Here is a 19,318-nt window from a genome sequence, read left to right as displayed (position 1 = left end):
GTGTGATACCGCTGGGAGAGGACCTTTGGAAGCTTGTACCTGGTTTCCTCCAGACTTTGTCCCATGTACTTTTTCCCTTGGCTGATTTTGCTGAATGTGGAGGTGGTTTTGGGGACTCCAACACAACCTTAAATCATCTGCTCTGCAGCTGCCTCCCTGACCTCATTACCTGTCATGTGCCCCTCACTACTCTCTCCAAATGCAGAGACACATTCTGTTCCTTCTGTCTGGAACACTTTCCTTCATACAGCCACATGGCTTGATTTTTCACCTCGTTTCAGGTCTCTGCTCAAACACCATTGCCTCAGAGAAGCATTCTTTGGCCAATAGCACACCACTCCATCATTCTCTGGTCCCTTACTCTGCTTTATTTATTTTTCCTGTTAGCACTTATCACCACCTGATATAGTTATTAGTTTATTGATTTGTGTCCCCCCCTTCCCCGTTCATTAGAATGAAAACTCCATAAAACAGGGATTTTTTTATTTGGTTCCTAATTCGCATAAAGCATTCTGAAGTACACATGAGTGAAATGACATGATGCCTGGGATATGCTTCAAATACTTTAACGAATAAAAAATACTGCGTCATGCTCAAGAACATCAGGAAGTCACTTGAGAAGCTGCCTAAGGTAAGACATGTGTTTCAGTTTATGTTACTATCACATGATAAAGACAGGTTATCATGTGATGGTAGCTATGGGTATTTTATTCACATAATACATGTGAAAATTATTTAAAATTTACATGTGAAAATTTACATGTGAAAATTATTTAAAATTTACCATGAAAAATTTCAAAATTCAAAAGAATAATAGAATATTCCATAAGCCTTAATCATTAACCAGATTTTGTCACATTTGTTGCCTATTTTCCCTTTGTTGTAAAAATTTAAAGCACATTTTAGATTTCATGTCATTTTACTCCTATATATTTTATAATGTATCTTTAAAAATTATGGATTTTTTTATATAACCATAAAGTCATTCATCACAATGAACAATTATACTTTAGAATCATAATGCCCAGATAATAATAAAAATTACCTACATGTCTCAAAAATTTCTACATTTGTTTTGCTTGAATTAGAATCCAAACAAATTCCATACATGTTATTTTGTGATGTCCCTCAAGTCTTTTTTAACTTAGAGTGGGCTCCCTTAGTTTTTTAAAGCCATTTGTTGCATAATGTGTTTTTTTAAAACTAAAACTTTTATTTCAGAAAACACAGATTAGAACAAATGGGGGAACAAAAATGAAATTTGCATGTACAGTGGAAATATGGTCTTGTTAAAAACACTTAACAGAGAATAAGGATCTGTCTGGCTCCTTACATAGAGCCTTGCTGTGGGATCTGGACTGAATTACAGTCGGCTTTCTATCTTGCTAAAGATAATAATTTTAATTTATGTACTTATAAGGCAGGGATATAATAAAGGTGGTGGTCTCTGCCTCTGGTCACAGTAGACTCTTCACATACAGGTGAAAAATCAGACAATTTCTTACACAGATATTCTAAAATAATATATCAGCATTTTGCCTTAACATTGAATGATCGTCAGAACTAAATAGTGAGTTGTGGTGGATCGGGATTAGGAGAATTTGTTCTCAGTCTTAGGTTTGCTTCTTCTGATTGTGGGTCCTTGAGTGAGTTGGTAATCTCCCTAGGTCTCAGCTTCCTTATCACACTGGAAAAATAAATGTGAAAGTACACCTAATCTCTAGTATGAATTGTTTCAGGAAACACCTACTATTTTGAATAATACAGTTTGGGAAATGCTATCTTAAGGCATTAGGTGCAGAATCAGTACCATAAAACCTGGTACAAACAGACACTAACTGGGTCAGAACCCTGAATTTTGTAGGTTGCATTGTTTTTATACATATCCCCTCCCTGCTTCTTTGGCATTTACCAAAAATAAATAAATAAAATTTTAAGTTGCTGAGTGTCTCAGTTGTGATAAGAGGAAACAAAAACAGGGGTTGGCCCATGTCTGGCCAATTCAGCAACAGCCTCTTGGCAGTAAGTAGGAGAGACCAGCTCTCACTAGTGTCTGTAATACTGGACTTTATGACTGGGCTCTCTCGGGGTCCAAAGGCAGGCGAACAGCTGGGCCTCAGAAGCGGAACCAGGCGGTGTGCAGTGGACAGCCAAGAAACCCTCCCTTTCCATCTCTCGCCTCTGCCTCCCTCTCACTATCTGTGCCTCTTCCTTCACATCGCAACTGAATTTTTTAGTTTCCCACTCATATGGTAGAAAACGGTTGCCATCGACAGTTTGCAATCACTTACATGATACAGCCTCTCAAGAAAGGCTAAGCAGTTTCTCCTCTTCCTCATTGCAAATTCTCAGGGGAGGGACTAATGGTCCCTCTTGGGTTTGGTGCCCATCTCTGGACAATCACATTGCTGTCACAGCCGGGTGGTTTAGGCTTGCTTATTGGGGTGGGGTGGGGGGCAGGAGGCGGGGGCAGAGGGGGACAGTGTTGGTCAGATAATCCGACACATGCCCGCCACACTTGTTCAGAGCCGAAGGAGGCGTGAGGGGCCGACTACCAGTGGAGCCAGAGCAAAAGTGGCTGCAGGCAGCAAAGTGAGAAAATGCCAAGGGTTGGGGAGGTTAGGGAGACGGACCCGCTGACCAGGTCAGCCACACTTCCCGGCAGGATTGTCTGAGATTTTTTTGTTTGTTTTTAAAGAAGGATGTTTCCTTTACATAAATTGCTTATTTGTATGGTTTAATTTAATCTTCCCAGAAGCTGCTTGAGGAAGTGATCTTCATCCCCATGTTACGGATGTAGAAACAAAGGCTATGAGAAATTAAGTTAGATAGTCAAGGTGCCAGTATATAAATATTAGACAGCATATAAATATAAGAGAAGTTCTGTCTAGCGATGAGGAAGTCTGACAGCATTAACTTCTGTGGTCTTTTAGAACCTTAAATGTTCTGAGAATATTGATTCATGGCAATAGTTATAATGCTTTTATGAAATATCTTTTTTTTCTAAAAACCTTGAAGAACTTCTCATATATTTCCAATTGGTTTTATTTATTATTCTAAAGGGATTTGGGGAATGACATAAAAACCTATTTTTAAAAAGACAAAATAATATTCATGTTCTGATCTAATCTTTGAGAACTACTGGTTTTAATGGACTTGCATTTCTTTGGATTATTTCTATTATTCTTTCTCTTATGTATCAAAATTTCAAATTACAATTTATTAGAGAGCACCTATTGTATAGATTCCGCTAATCTGACCATTCATATCAAAGCACTAAATTTTCTTCTCACTTTTCTTCCAGTAAGAATTATTAGATTGAGGTCAGATTCCAGATTTTTTTCCTGCCACTTTATTTGTAATTTCCATATTGTTGCCACATCATTCATTCTTGCTGCTTTCTTGTATTTCTTCAAGAATTATCTCATATTTCTTAAAGGCCTTTTCCTGTGTATCCCAAGTGTAGCTTTTCAGCACAAAGCAGAGTTCCCATTTCATGGGCCCTTATTTTGTGTTTCACTGCCTTGATCCCTAACTCTCTTCCACCTCTGCACTGTATGCCACAAATATTCAGCTTTAGGAAAAAAAAAAGTCAATGTGAAATACATTTAAAAAAATATATATCGTCTTAATTTAGAGACAAAGGAGTGATGAGACAGTGGCCTAAGCAACTTGTTCAAATCAGTTACCAAAACGAACCCACCTTGTCTTAAGTGTCTTCAATGCCAGACGTCTGCAGTGTCTTTCCCTTAAAATCTAACATGACTCTCCCATTCCAAGGCAGCATAAATTTAAACAACAGCAGCCACAAAAGTCACGTGGCAGTGCTTTGCTGCTGCGGGGTTGAGAACAGGCTGGGAAGTGACATCTGCAGATCATCGAATCCTGGGTACTTGTCCAGCCATCACAGCCCCCGGCCTTTCAGCAATATGCCCACGAAACAACAGGCCACGTGGGTGGTCATCCAATTATAACGTGTGATCCTGCAGAGTCCTGAGAAGACAGGATCTCTTTACTAGGCAAGACTGGACCGTGGAGAGCTTAGGATGCCTCAGTCTGATTTTCAGATGGGGTGAGAAGACTAAAGATTAAAGACAAAGCCTAAAGAAAAACTTGACTTTTTCTTGAAGCAGAGGTTGCCCTCATATTTGAAGTCATCTAAAAATAAGATCAAATTGGCAGTAAATGGAACATTGCAATATGGAATTTAGAAAAGTGGCTCTCTGTAGCAATATCGATTCTTCCATACAGTGCAGATACAAGTTACTGTTGATGACTTTTTTAACATGAAAATCAGTAAAACCCTCTCTTCCTCATCTTTCCGACCTCTGACCGTGGGCTCAGTCCTGGGATGTCTTCTCTTTTCTGGCTTCACTCACTGTGTTGGTGAGTTTATCAGGTCCCTTGACTTTAAAGGCCGTCTGTATACTGTTAACTCCCCATTTTTCAACTCCAGTCTGTACCTCTCCTGAGTCCAGTGGCTTCCTGTCTTCTCCCCTTGGACACCATGTTGGCAGCTCACTCCGCATGCTGTCCCTCTCAAACCTGCTCCTCTCTCCAAGTCCTCTCCAATTCCATAAACGGCAACTCACTCTTACTGTTGTTCAGGCCAAAAACTTGAGAGTCCTCCCTGAGTCTTCCTTGCTTCTCACACTCTGCATCTGATCTGTTGGCAGATCCTCTTGGTTCTGACTTCAAAAGAAATGCAAGCTCTGACCACTTCCCACCACCTTCACCATTGACACCTTGGGCCAAGCCACCGTCACCGGTTACCTGGACTCCTGCTTCCAGCCTTGCTCTTGCTGTCAAACAGGTATCTTGTTAAAACAAGTTCTCAGCTTACAACTCTCCAATGGCTTCCAAAGTCCTGTAAGTAAAAGCCAATGCCCTATAAGTGCCTACTTGTTCTGTCCCCCTTCACCTCTGTGTCCTCACCTCCTATGACCCCAGCCCTGGGTCACTCTGCCCAGCCACACTGTTCCTCAGACACACCAAGCATCATCTGACCCCAGGACTTTTCAGTGGCTCTTTTCTCTGCCTAGACCACATTTCCCCAAAATATCCATATAGCTGGCTCTCTTACTTTCTTCTACTCTTTTATGGAATTTCCTCTTCTCATAAATCTTCTCTGGCTAGTTTATCTAAAATCACAGCTGGCCAAATACACCCACTTTCTATCCCTCTGTATTATTGTTTACTCTTCTTAGGATTCCTTATCATCACAATTAGTGTATGCATTGCTTATATATTTGTGTATTCTTTCTTCTCTGATGCCAGAACATAAGCTTCTCCAGGTGAAGTATTTTTGTCTGCTTTGGTCACTGCTCTATCACTTGAAACAATACCTGGGACGTAGTATGTGCTCAATAAATGTTTGGTGAATGACGAAGTGCATGGCAGCCACATATTTTTCTGCCTCTAGCTGAGGAGATGATGGACTTACTTGTCTCTTCAGCCGGGTCTTCGTCAGCTGGTCAGTGAGCCACTCACTGTCCAGCAGTACATGACAGTTGCCCTCTCACTTCTTGGCTCTGAGCATGGAGCAGAGATCACCTAACCTTTATCTACTCCAGATAATGTCATCTGCCTTTCTCCAAAGGGGACTCATTGGATTCCCAAGAAAGCTTAAGTAGTTTTTTATTCAAGGGTTCAAATGATTGGTTCAGAGCTCTGGGGAGTTAGAGGGGGGTGCAGAGGTAGACTTGAGCACTAGTATCTGGTCCTTCTACCTCCTCACAGGAGCTGAGTCTTTTGTCTAGGCTGCTGGCAGGCTACCCCATTTGTATGCTTCCCCTTGGGCCTCCTCCCAATTTTATTTTGTAAAAATTTCCCCTTTGCCTTCACTTCCTTCAGCCCTCCCCTTTTAGTCCTTCTTTCTCTGATATGCTTGCTCCCGCCCAGTCTTTTCCCACAAGACCTGCTAACCCTCTCAGTAGAAATAATTAAATTCCAGGCCCTTTAAGTCTTTCTTATGTCTTACACATTTTGCAGTCCCAGACATTAATCAATGGCCTTTCCCTTTGGCCCACTTACAGAGCCTCCAAAGAGGGGTGGGTCTGATCTAGTGTCTTGGTCTTTCTAGCCAGGGAGAAAGGTAAACTTGTTCCTGGTATGGGGAGTTGGGGAAAAGGTTGGAGCACAGAGCGTCTACTCCAGACTTTAGCTAGTTTGCTCCTAGTCATCTAAAACCAAACCCATCTTCCCACTGCAGGAATCATTTCCCTTGCAGATTCTCCTCCCACCCCCTACCCTCCATCTGGCCTACTTGAGAGATTCACATTCCTCCTATTAACATAACTTTGATTCAAATTTTGCTAAAAATATTTTGGCTTTATTTTACTAAGAGTATTTGTCCTCGACCCCCCAAGCCCCCCCCTCCCCCCCAAAAAAACCCCAAAAGCCAAAAACAAAAACACTCTCCTGGGATGCATCATAAAACTTTTTGGATTGTCAATAAACTGTGTCATTCCCAAATCAACTCTGTAATTATTTGGGGTTTAGGAAAATATAGGAGACAATTTATCCATTATGAAAAAGCATTTTAAAATAGAATCACCTAAAATAACCAAATTAAGTAATCAGATGAACTCTATCAATATTCTAATTTCCATCAATCAATGTACTTTGAATTAGATTTTCCCAGGGTTTAGGTAACAGGCAAATAATCAGATGAGTTTAATTGTATCTCATAATAACTAACCCCTACAAAATATTCTCATTCTAGGTAGATTATCTGTCCATCTTAGAAGAGGTGGCTCTGAGGACTAACTTTGACTGATGTACCGTCAAAGGTGGTTAAAAGGTAATTTAAATAAAGTTAAGTAGGAAATAGTGCATTGTTTTATATTCTAAACTACCTCCAAAGCTTCCCTGGGACAGAGAAAAGGAGTCTCCCAAACTGAGACGTTCTCAGGAACACTTGAGAGCAGGAGTTGAAATACCTCAAAGTGTAATTGACCAATTCAACAAACATTGGAGCAAGGAGTATTAAAAGAGAAACTTCCGAGTAAGCCCTGCTTGGAGCCTGCTGAGTTGGGCTGTTTGTTTCGTCTTCTGTTCCCAGCCTAGTGTTGTTTCTTCCCAAAAGGCTTTCTTTGCCCACTCCGTCTGGGTTGGACTTTCCTTCCAGATCTCGGTTCTCATCTTTGTAACGCTCTTACCTCACATTATGGTAGTTGCTGTTGTTAGCTGCCTTCCGTGATGCACTGCGAGTTCCTGCATGGACAGGTTCTGACAGTGGTATGTTCTCAACTCGTTCCTGAAAAATAAATAAACGGGGGTGGAAAGTTTTTTGAGATATTCACATTTACAAAAGCCTACACCCAATTATATGAAATGTTCTGTGGTAACCGAGTTAAGTAGAGCTTTTGAAGGAACCAAGAAAAGAGAAGGAGTTTCCTCCAAGTTCAAAGGGAAAGAGAGGTGGCTGTCTTGCAGGCAGCGGAGACCGAGCCCTCCCCGTGGCCCCCGGCCTTGCCAGCAGTTGCCCGGCCCTAAGCGAGCTGGAAGCTGGAGAGGGGCTGCGCCGACTAGATGTGCAGCTCAGGAGGTGGTGCTGTCCCTAGAAGGTCTCCCCAGCCCCTTCCACTGCCTGAGATGCTGGGACTCTACTCTCCTGCACGAGGTGCAAGGGAGGGGGTGCGGGGAGCTCCCCCAGTGACTGATTGAGTTTCCTTCTGCCAGGTGGGATGAGGCATGGGATAGAAATGAATTTAAATGATATTTTGTGCACACCTGAGTTTGGAAGCTGATTTAACAAATGTATAGTGTTTTCAACAAGGGGGAAAAAAAGGCAATATCCATTACAAGTTAATTTGTAATATGAACCTATTTTGATGACAAATTTGTGAGAAGGTAAGAAAAATTTAAGAGTAATCAGCATCAAATTTATATTAAGACAGTCAATGAGATAATTTTGAGGTGATGGTGGAAAGTTATTTCAATGACTAGGTCATAAACACTAGAATGGGAGAATTATTGAGAAAACAAAAGATCTTTCCTTAGAAGTGCTTTAAAAGGAGGAAAGAATGGTAGCCTCTAAAGAGCCAGGAGCCTGGTGAATTGACTACATGCTATTAGAAAGTCCTTATTATGTCCTCTGGTTTACACAGAAAGAAACCAAACAAAATTAGAAATAAACACACACAAAGTTTTCAAGTCAGAAAAAGTAAATCAGAAATTTCTGTATTTTAGGTGGTAGAAAAAAATACCAATAGGGTTAAGGTTGCCTCTGTAGATGCATAACTTCGTAGAATATTTTGGATAATTAGCTTAGTTTGGAGTAGGTTAATTCAAGGAAAGTGTAAAATCTGTAGATGCATAACTTCGTAGAATATTTTGGATAATTAGCTTAGTTTGGAGTAGGTTAATTCAAGGAAAGTGTAAAATCTATGAAGTGGTAGTTTAATTATGGCTAATGAAATAATTGTACATCAATACCTATGAAAAGGAGATATCTAGCAATATTGGTAGAAAGACTTCTACAATTATGTAATTTTGAACTGTACATCCGAATTCCTCCATTCTTGCGTTTCTCAGCTATAGGATATGACTTGCTCATAATAGACATTCAGTGCTTAATTACAGAATGAACAGAAATGGTTTATAAGTGACCCTGTGGGGCAGTTAAATAATGTGAATCCCTTTGATCAAGGATGGAGGGCTTCTACCTCTTTCTGTCCATCTGTTTATCCACCTCATTTCTCCCCAAGGGCAGAAGAATTGCTAAATTATTGGATTATGTTTATAGGTGGAGCCATATGTCCTTAGGAGATCTTATCTTTCTTCTATGCTGCTGGTGGACCACAAAGGATATAGTGAACATTTACTGGAGAGGAACTGCAAAAAAGATCCTAAACATAGAAAAAGACACACAAGTTCACAAGTAACAAGAAAGAAAAGCAAACCAAATTATATTGAGATATCATTTTTTAACCTATTAGATTGGCAAAAATCTTAAAATATGATAAATACTTTATGGCAAGGCAGTGGGGAAAGAGGATCCCTCAAACTTTGCTCTAAGTGTGAATTGCAGCAACTTCCAGGGAGGGCAATTTGACAATGCCTCTCAAAAATATAAATGCACAATTCTCTTATTCTAAGAATTTATCTTAGTTATCTCCATGCATGTGCAAAATGACATGGATGTTATTCATGGCAGATTAGGTATAATTATATTAGGTATAATACCAGATATGAAACAGTTTAAATGACCATCAACAAGTAATTTTGACAATAAATTATGGTGCATCCATATAATGGAATTCCGTACAGAAGTAAAAAAAAAAAAAAATGAGGAAAATCTTTAAGTATTGATGTGAAATTATTTTGCCAGAAAAATTAGGGAATTGCTGGGCTATTACCATATTTGTTGTTACAAGTTGAATTGTGTTCTCCAAAGAGGTATGTTGAGGTCCTCAGAAGGTGACCTTATTTAGAAGTAGGGTCTTTGAAGGTGGATAAGGGTAGATCCTAATCCACTGTACGGTGTCCTCACAAGAAGGGGCAAGACATAGACGAGGACGAAGGAGCCCTGGGATTGCTGGATAAACACCAGAAGCTAGGAAGAGGCAAAGAAGGATCCTCTCCCACAGATTTCACACCTGTAGCCTCCAGAACTGAGAGACAATATATTTCTGTTGTTTTAAGCTGTCCAGTTTGTGGTACTTTGTTACAGCAGCCCTAGGAAATTGACAGTAACTGTATGTTTGACTTTAAAGAAACTGCCAGACCTAAAGTACACTTCCCTTTACAACTTCAGCATGCGTGTCGTTAACTAGAGTTCAATATTTGGTTTCTTTTGATTTCGTTTGAGATAGTTTACCATAAAATGCACAAATCTCCATTATCTATACACTGTTTTTTTTTTTCTATCATTTTTATTGAGATTGTTCAGATACCATACAAGTATCCAAAGATCCAAAGTGTACAATCACTTGCCCCTGGGTATCCTCATACAGCTGTGCATCCATCACACTTAATTTTTGTTCAATTTTTAGAAACTTTTCGTTACTCCAGACAAGAAATAAAGTGAAAGATGAAAAATGAAAAAAAGAAAAGGAAACTCTAATCCTCCCCTATCCCTAACCAACCCCCTTCAATTGTTGACTCATAGTATTGATATAGTACATTTGTTACTGTTTATGAAAAAATGTTGAAATACTACTAACTGTAGTATATAGTTTGTAATAGGTATATAGTTCTTCCCTATATGCCCCTCTATTATTAACTTCTAATTGTATTGCCATACATTTGTTCTGGTTCATGGAAGTGATTTCTAGTATTTGTACAGTTGATCATGGACATTGCCCACCATAGGATTCAGTTTTATACATTTCTATCTTTTGACCTCCAACTTTCCTTCTGGTGACATATATGACTCTGAGCTTCCCCTTTCCACCTCATTTACACACCATTCGGTGCTGTTAGTTATTCTCACATCTTGCTACCAACACCCCTGTTCATTTCCAAACATTTACGTTCATCCTAATTGAACATTCTGCTCATACTAAGCAACCACTCCCCATTCTTAAGCCTTGTCCTATATCTTGGTACCTTATATTTCATGTCTATGAGTTTATATATTATAATTAGTTCCTATCAGTGAGACCCTGCAATAATTGTCCTAATGTGTCTGGCTTATTTCACTCAGTATATTGCCCTCGAGGTTTTGTCATCAACCCATTTTTTTTAATATGGTTTTGTTCACTCACCATACATTCCATCCCAAGTAAATAATCGATGGTTTTCTGCATGGTCATACATTTATGTGTTCACCACCTTCACCACTATCTATATAAGAGCATCTACATTTCTTCCACAAGGCAGGAGGGAGAGTCAAAGAAGGTAGAGAGGCAAAAGAAAGAGGAAAAAAAAATGACAGCTAGGAAGCAGCAAAAGGAAAAATAACCTTAAATCAAAGTAGAATAAAGAATCAGACAATACCACCAATGTCAAGTGTCTAACATGCCTCCCCTATCCCCCCCTCTTATCTGCATTCACCTTGGTATATCACCTTTGTTACATTAAAGGAAGCATAATACAATGATTCTATTAGTTACAGTCTCTAGTTTATGCTGATTTCATCCCTCCCCCAATGCCTCCCCATTTTTAACACCTTGCAAGGTTGACATTTGCTTGTTCTCCCTCGTAATAGAACATATTTGTACATTTTATCACAATTGTTGAATACTCTAGATTTCACCAAGTTACACAGTCCCAGTCTTTATCTTTCCTCCTTTCTTGTGGTGTCTCACATGCTCCCCACCTTCCTCTCTCAACCATATTCATAGTTACCTTTGTTCAGTGTACTTACATTGTTGTGCTACCATCTCCCAAAATTGTGTTCCAAACCACGCACTCCTGTCTTCTATCACCCTGTAGTGCTCCCTTTAGTATTTCCTGTAGGACAGGTGTCTTGTTCACAAAGTCTCTCATTGTCTGTTTGTCAGAAAATATTTTGAGCTCTCCCTCATATTTGAAGTACAGCTTTGCTGGATACAGGATGCTTGGTTGGCGATTTTTCTCTGTCAGTATCTTAACGATATCACACCACTTCCTTCTTGCCTCCATCGTTTCTGCTGAGAGATCCGCACATAGTCTTATTAAGCTTCCTTTGTATGTAATGGATTGCTTTTCTCTTGCTGCTTTCAGGATTCTCTTTGTCTTTGACATTTGATAATCTGATTATTAAGTGTCTTGGCGTAGGCCTATTCATATCTCTTCTGTTTGGAGTACGCTGCACTTCTCGGATCTGTAATTTTATGTCTTTCATAAGAGATGGGAAATTTTCATTAATTATTTCCTCTATTATTGCTTCTGCCCCCTTTCCCTTCTCTTCTCCTTCTGGGACACCAGTGATACGTACATTATTGTACTTTGTTTCATCCTTGAGTTCCCGGAGATGTTGCTCATATTTTTTCATTCTTTTCTCCATCTGCTCCTTTGCGTGTAGGCTTTCAGGTGTTTTGTTCTCCAGTTCCTGAGTGTTTTCTTCTGCCTCTTGAGATCTGCTGTTGTATGTTTCCATTGTGTCTTTCATCTCTTGTGTTGTGCCTTTCATTTCCATAGATTCTACTAGTTGTTGTTTTGAACTTTTGATTTCTGCCGTATACATGCCCAGTGCTTCCTTTACAGCCTCTATCTCTTTTGCAGTATCTTCTCTAAACTTTTTGAATTGATTTAGCATTAGTTGTTTAAATTCCTGTATCTCAGTTGAAGTGTACGTTTGTTCCTTTGACTGGGCCATAACTTTGTTTTTCTTAGTGTAGATTGTAATTTTCTGTTGTCTAGGCATGGTTTCCTTGGTCATCCAAATCAGGTTTTCTCAGACCAGAACAGGCTCAGGTCCCAGAGGGAAGAAATATTCAGTATCTGGTTTCCCTGAGGGTGTGTCTTAGAAAATTGCTCCACCCTTTGATGCCTCGGGTCACTGTGCTTTTCTGCCCAGCAGGTGACGCCTGTTAGCCTATAATTCTTGACTGGTGTGAGGAGGTATGGCCGTGTTCCCCCAGGCTCTGGGGTCTGGTTCTGAATGGAAAGGGCCCCACCTCTTTCCTCCTAGAGAAGACAGACCCCCCAGGTGGAGGTCATTAGCATTTCAATGGTCTCGCTCTCTGCTTGTGCTGTCTCCACCCTTCCCAGAATCACAGCCCTGGAAACTGAAAATGACTGGGGCTTTCTCCACTGAGCTGAAAAAGAAACAGATAGTCCCCTTCAGACCCAGTCCAAGGCGACCCTCCAGCTTTCCCAGGTCAGTCGTCACACAAAGCCTCTGTCTGTTTTTTGGGGATGCGCACCTGTAGTGAGCAGTTCACACTCACTACTTAAAACCCCAGTTGGAGCTCAGCTGAGCTGTATTTGCTTGCTGGGAGAGAGCTTCTCTCTGGCACCACGAGGCTTTGCAGCTCAGGCTATGGGGGAGGGGGTCTCACGACTTGGATCCGCAGGTTTTACTTACTGATTTTATGCTGTGTCCAATTCAGGTTGGTGTATGATGAGTTGATGGTCTCGTTTGTCCCCCCCCCACAGTTATTCTGGATTATTTACTAGTTGTTTCTGGTTTTTTGTAGTTGTTCCAGGGGGACTACTTAGCTTCCACTCCTCTCTATGCCGCTATTTTGCCCAAGTCCCTATACACTAAGTTTTGAGAAATGCACCTGTATCACCCAAACCCCTGTCAAGAAAGGGAACATGATCGTCATTCCAGAACATTCTCTCATGCATCCTCTTGGTCAATCCCCACTTCCCAGGATTTCAGACAACCCCTGTTCTGATTTTTACTCCATATATGTGTTTTGCCTGTTAAAGAACTTGATATAAATGAAATCATGTAATATGTACTTTTTTGCTGTAATGGTCCTTTCACTCAGCGTATTTTGACAGTCGATCATATTGTAGCCTTATTTTATTATTGTGGTATGTATCTACCACAGCTTACTTCTCCATCCATTCTCCTGTTGCTGGACAGCTGGGGTTGCCCCCGTTTTTTGTTTGTTTGTTTTTTAGGTTTATGAATAAAGCTCCTATGCACGTTCTTCTATAGGCTTTTTGGTGGACATATATTTTCATTTTGAGGGGTAAATACATAGGAGTGGAACTGCTGGGTAATATGTGTAAGTGTGTTTAACATTGGAAGAAACTACAGATTTTTTCCCAAAGTATTTGTACCATTTTACAATCATATTGGCAATGTATGAGTTTCAGTTGCCCCACATCCTCACCAAGCTTTGGTGTGGGTAGTCTTTTTAGTTTTAGCAGTTCTAGTGGTTGTGTAGTGGTGTTTCATTGTACTTTAACTTTTACCTGACTGGTAATGGGCACTTTAATCACTGGCTATTCATGTGTCTTCTTTTGTGAAGAGTCTGTTTAAATCTTTCCCCCATTTTTTTTTAAATTGCTATTATGTTTTTTAAAAGTTTTACTATCCTGCTTTATTGGACAATCCTGGAAAACCACTGATAATACACAATATCTACTCTATTTTTAAGCATGTTCAGGAAAGGAAAATTTTTTATCTCAGTATTCTTTTTTGGTTTTGCATAACTACTGTAAGCACTTAATTGACTCCAGATTACTATATTTTAAGCCCATTTCTCTTGGTTAATCCTCATTCCAGTCACTGAGTTAAAATAGAAATATTTAGAGACTGTTTTTCATTAGACATGGCACTCTTATTTAGGTTATTTTTAACATATAACAGATTTAAAATCGTTACAAGATATTTCATAAATGATATGCCTTCAATTTCTTCTTTCCCCTAGTATTCTCAATCTGTATGAAAGAAGAAGGGAATAGTTCAACCAAGTACCAGTTTACTACGTTTGTCCACCTTTAATCCCTTTACTAATGAGCTGAAAGACCAGGTGCCCCTCTTGCTGGGAAAAGCAACATCCCACTGCTGAGGAAAAAGGTGTGGTTTTATTTAGGATTCACTTTCCTTTCAAGAATTAAGAGTTGTACTTAAGCATTCTTGAGCTGATACAATAGGAAAAAGAAGTTGCTAAAGTCCCAGTTCATCAAACATTTTCTCCATAGAGTTGGTGGTTATTTGCGGGTTAATAGGACTGACTGCCCTTAGCCAAGAGTAGATGGAAACATGGAAAGCAGGAGTTAAGCTCAGAGATATAGGCCAAGCTGACTAGCTCTCTCTTATCCTACTCAGGAAGGAGCAAGATTGTGGTGCCTTTTTGAACATTTTCTTTGACTATCCTTCAACATGCATTAGACTTGTGTATCCTGTGTTGACGGCAGAACTGTGGTGTGTGTGTGTGTGTGTGTGTGTGTGTGTGTGTGTGTGTGTGTGTTGGGGGGGGCAGGGTGTGGAGAACAGAACATTTTCTTTGTTTTTGCCTTAAAATGTGTTTAGGTCCAATTTAAAGAAGGGGATAATTATGCAAATACATTTGGAACGCTATTCAAAGATTTATCAGTATTAGAGTTACGTTGCATGGCTCATCATACCTGAGATGAGCAGCCCAAGGAGATTTGTTATTTTGATTACAGACCTACACGTACACAAGTATATTTTCCCTCCACTTTCCTACTTCAACTCTTAATGCATTTTTAAACAATGAAAATACTGTAAGTAACCATCAATAAATGATAGATCTTCCCTTTATGTGTCACTTCATTCCCTGGGGATCAAAAGGCAAGGCCACAAGCTCAAAATGTTTATAATCTGTGTCCTTGCTCTGGTTTCCTCCTAAATTTTTCTTTTAAAAGTGGAAGGAAAAAAAGATAACACAAAAGTCCTTACTTTTAATCTTATTCCATTTTCTATCCTAACAGAAGTATATACTCTTATACTTTCCTCTAGCTGTGCTAGATTTAGGAATACAGAGGCACAACATAACATTATGGCTAGGAGCCGGGCCTCTGAAGCCTGACTACCTGAGTTTAAATCCCCCTCTCTGCCATCTACTAGCTCTGTGACCCTGGATAAGCTACTTAACCTCTCTGCTCCTTAGTTTCCTCAGCTGTAAAATGGGGATGATTATATAATTCCTACTTTATAGGATTGATGAGACAGTGAAATCAGTTAATATTCATTAAAGTACTCATCGCTCAATATGTTTTAGCTATGATTATTGTAAGTAGAGAAGAAGAAACACTAGGAGTTGAAGCCAAGGGTTAAAAATGTCAAAGCAATTCTAATACAAATTGTAACATGATCACTTTCAGAACTTGAACTTAGAACTTGCTTGAAGAACAAGGGCATGCAGTGCACAAGCTAGAAGCTGCATGACTTTTTATTACTTAACCATGGATATCACACAGCATCACTTCCACGGTAGCCCACTGACTGAAAGAGTCATAGCTTGCCCAGATTCAAAGGGAAGGGACATAAACTGTACCTCTCAAGAGGATAAGTGTCAAAGAACTTGTGGCCATGTGGAAGGATAAATTACTGCAGTGTCTTTGGAAGGTAATTTTACAATATCCACCAAATTTAATACGCAAGTATCTTTTGTCCCTCATGTCCCTCCTTAAGCTTTTCTCTGTCTGATTTCTGTCACTGCCAGTGCTGCCGCTCTCCCTTCTGAGGTCTAGAACCTTCTCTGCAGAAGCCTTGTGTCCTGGTCTCCACATCCCTTCTAGTATCGCAGAAGTTCTGTATCCTCAGGTGTCTACTTCATGCCATTTGCTGTCCCTGCAGCTCAGTTTCTGCTGGTTCCATTAAAGGAATGGGGGTAACTCTGGTCTCATGGGTAGCAGGGTTCCAGAAAGAATGGGGATCTCCCTTCTGGGCTGCTGTTGCTTTTTTCCCAAAGAACATGAGATTAAACACAGCTCAAGACTCCAAGATTTTATTTCCCACCTACCCTACAGGGAGATTGCTATTTTTCCTAGTGACATGACTTTGAACCTGCTTCTTCTAATACTGTACAACTACCCTACCATTTTATGCTGTTAGTATACTAATCTATTACTGCAGAACAAATTACTCCCAAATCTAGTGGCTTAGAACCACAATATTTATCATCTCACAGTTTCTGCAGGTTAACAGTGTAGGTGCAGCTTAGCTGTGTGCCCCGGCTCTGTCTCTCAGGAAGCTGTCATTTAGAGACTTGCCTGGGAAGGACCCCTTCCCAGTTTACCCACGTGATTGCAGGCAGGATTCTGTGCCTTGAGGGCTGATAGACTGAGTCCTTGGTTCTCCAGGTCCAAGGTACTCCTCTGTGCCTTGCCACACGGGCCTCTCCATAGAACATCTCACATGTGGCAACTTACAAGGGAGCAAGTGAGAATAAGAGCGAGTTCCCAGAAGAGAACCAGTGCTAGCAAGACCAGGTCACAGTCGTTTGTTTACTAATCATGGGCATGACATCCCATCACTTTTGCTGTAGTCTCTTCAAGAGAAGTGGGTCACTAGGTCCAGCCACACTTGAGGCTGGGCGGTTACAGGAGTCAGTACCAGCAGCCCTGTCAGAAGCTGCCACACAGGTACTGTGGGCAAATCCTCTCCCCTCCACCTTGGCTTTTATTATAGGCTTCCTTGTGCTACTGGCAGTGCCATTTCCAGAGAGCAGCATTCCCTAAATCCAGAAATTACCCCCACCACCAAAGGGTGTTGGTGTTGGTGATGTGGTATTGGGGAGAGGGCGGAATAAGAAGTTTCATTTCACTGTGGCAGGTGATCTCTTTAGTATAAAAGATTAAAATACACATTTTTGTATAATCCTAGAAAGTTTCTAAAAGACTATAAAAACTATTGGGAGAGTTATTTCTGAGAAGTGAGATTGGGGATGCGGGAAAGAGTCCCTGGTATGTTTTGCTTAATATCCTTCTATCCTGTTTGTGTTCTTAAATTATGTGCACACATTTATTTTGTAATTTAAAAAACTAGTTAAAATTAATAAAACGAAGGGTTAAGTAGAGTGATTACTTAACTGAGAAAAAGTTTCTAAATAACCCTATTCCATGGCATGGGGGTAAAAAGGGAACCTAGGTAATTATAAATTTTTATCTTCTGAAATTTAGGCACAGACAACACAACACAAAATGACATGATACACAGTTTTTCAGGGGTTGATTATCCAGCCTGTGGATTTTCCAGGCCAGGTACACCGGCTTTTCTGGTAAGGGAATTTAAAAACTACTTTCGATTAGATTAAGAACAAACCACAGAATGCTAATGGGAGCTAGAAAGAAACCCAGGCAGCTGTCTAGTGCCTTCCCATTCCAGCCCTTCCTGACAGGATACTCAGAACTAGCTCTCTTCTCCTGTGATACTAGCTTTCCCCACAGGCTGTTCTGCCTACAAACCCTCTCAGATGGTCTGCATTTAAAACAGTCACCTTCCCTCAAAAATGCTGGCAATTTAAGTTAATAAAACAGCATAAGAAGCTATGTATTTATAAAGATCATGTGTATGTTAAGAGAAAACAAACAAACAACAGTAACAGCAAAAAAACCCTATTCTAGACATAGAAAGGCGATGAAGGAAACACTCCAACATAGAGAAAATGTCTGGGAAGAAGAGTGACTGGGTAAATGCCACTTTTCTGTGATTTCTACTTTTTTGTTTTTTGAAGTTATGATGTGGTTCCTGGACCAGCAAAAACCACGTCACCTGAGAGCTTGTTAGAAATACAGACTTTCAAGCCCCCACCTCAGACTTACTGTTAGTGACAGAACCAAGCCTCAAACCTAGTATTTCTTCTCTTCTACCACAAACTTACCAACCAGCTGCTGCTTCTTAGGTCTTGTCTCTATTTCCTTATGTCCTTCCACCTTCACCAACTATGCAGGTGTTAAAGGAATACGGTTCAGTACCTCATACTCAAAACTAGTCTCCTCTTTGTTTCTTTCCAGAAACAGCTTGCTCTAGCTATGCAAAGAACCCCCAGGATCGCTATTGCAACCTGTTCTTGTCTCAACCCCCTCTCTACACCTGTCCCTGCACCCCACCTCTGTCCCTTTGTCCCCTGCCCAGCTCGTATCCTTTTTAATTCAGTTGTGGCCTCTCCCATGAAACTTGTCATCTGGGCTTGAGGTCTGTGGCCTTCTCTGAGGTGTGAAATGACTGGATTTGGAACCAGAGGACTTCAGAGGCCAGTAATCCGCTAGCCTCTGGATTTGGTAATTTGGCAGAGCATTGCTTTGTTTCTGACCTGCTGCAGCCCAAGACTTTTTTTCCGCCAGGCACTGAGGGGTTTATAGGGACTAGAAGAAAGGGCGACACCAGGGGCTCAGCAAGGAGAAGGTAAAACGGCAGCTCCCTGGGCCTGCTCCCCACTCCCACCGTCCAAGGTCCTTGTCTCCTCAGTCCTGAAGCTTGCTCCCTTTTCCATCAAGTTCTAGAAACCTAGAAGGCTGACAAGAATCTGCAAACCAACCCCTAACCTCTTCCACCACACCTTTCTTCGGGGGGGCATTGCTCGTGTCCCGGGGTGGGGCGTGGGGCCCGGGTGAGGACGCTGGGCTGTGTTGCAGCCGGCACGGAGGTGGCAAATGGCCTCTGGGATTAAGGCCCTCGCACCCCACGGTGGTGCCCGGAATCCTGTGCTCGTGGTCCTGGGGGGACGGGGGAGGGGGTCAGGGTTCGTGGTTTCCTGCAAAGCACCACTCCCCAAACAGCAAGTAGACGAGGTCCCAGGTGGACAAGCACGCGGGGCACCCCCTTGTATGACCTCAAAAGAGTGAACTGCAGAGTCCGTGCCACTGATCACCCTCCAGACCGTCTTGGTTTTATCCCTACACTCGTCTACCGCTGTCCTTATTTAGCTTTTAACCACAGCAGCAGCAGGATTTGCTTCTCCCCGGTGGCGCAGAGCCTCCCCAGCGCTTTCCGCGCTCTGTTCAGTGGCGCAGCGCC

The 19,318-nt window shown here is 41.1% G+C and overlaps 1 protein-coding gene across 1 annotated transcript in view; it reads left to right on the top strand.

Moving 5' to 3' along the window:
* Positions 1-524: 524 nt before the first annotated feature.
* The window catches only part of FARP1 (FERM, ARH/RhoGEF and pleckstrin domain protein 1), a 355,492-nt gene continuing 336,698 nt past the window's right edge, over positions 525-19,318 (top strand). Inside the window, exons 1-2 of the mRNA XM_037800491.1 lie at positions 525-631; positions 4,677-4,813. The gene's annotated coding sequence lies outside the window, so the exon portion shown is untranslated. The remainder of the gene's footprint in view (positions 632-4,676; positions 4,814-19,318) is intronic.

Source organism: Choloepus didactylus, chromosome 12 (genome assembly GCF_015220235.1).
Source record: "Choloepus didactylus isolate mChoDid1 chromosome 12, mChoDid1.pri, whole genome shotgun sequence".
NCBI classification, from domain to species: Eukaryota; Metazoa; Chordata; class Mammalia; order Pilosa; family Megalonychidae; genus Choloepus; species Choloepus didactylus.
Note: the sequence above shows the minus strand (reverse complement) of the source record. Positions and strands in the feature narration are given on the sequence as shown.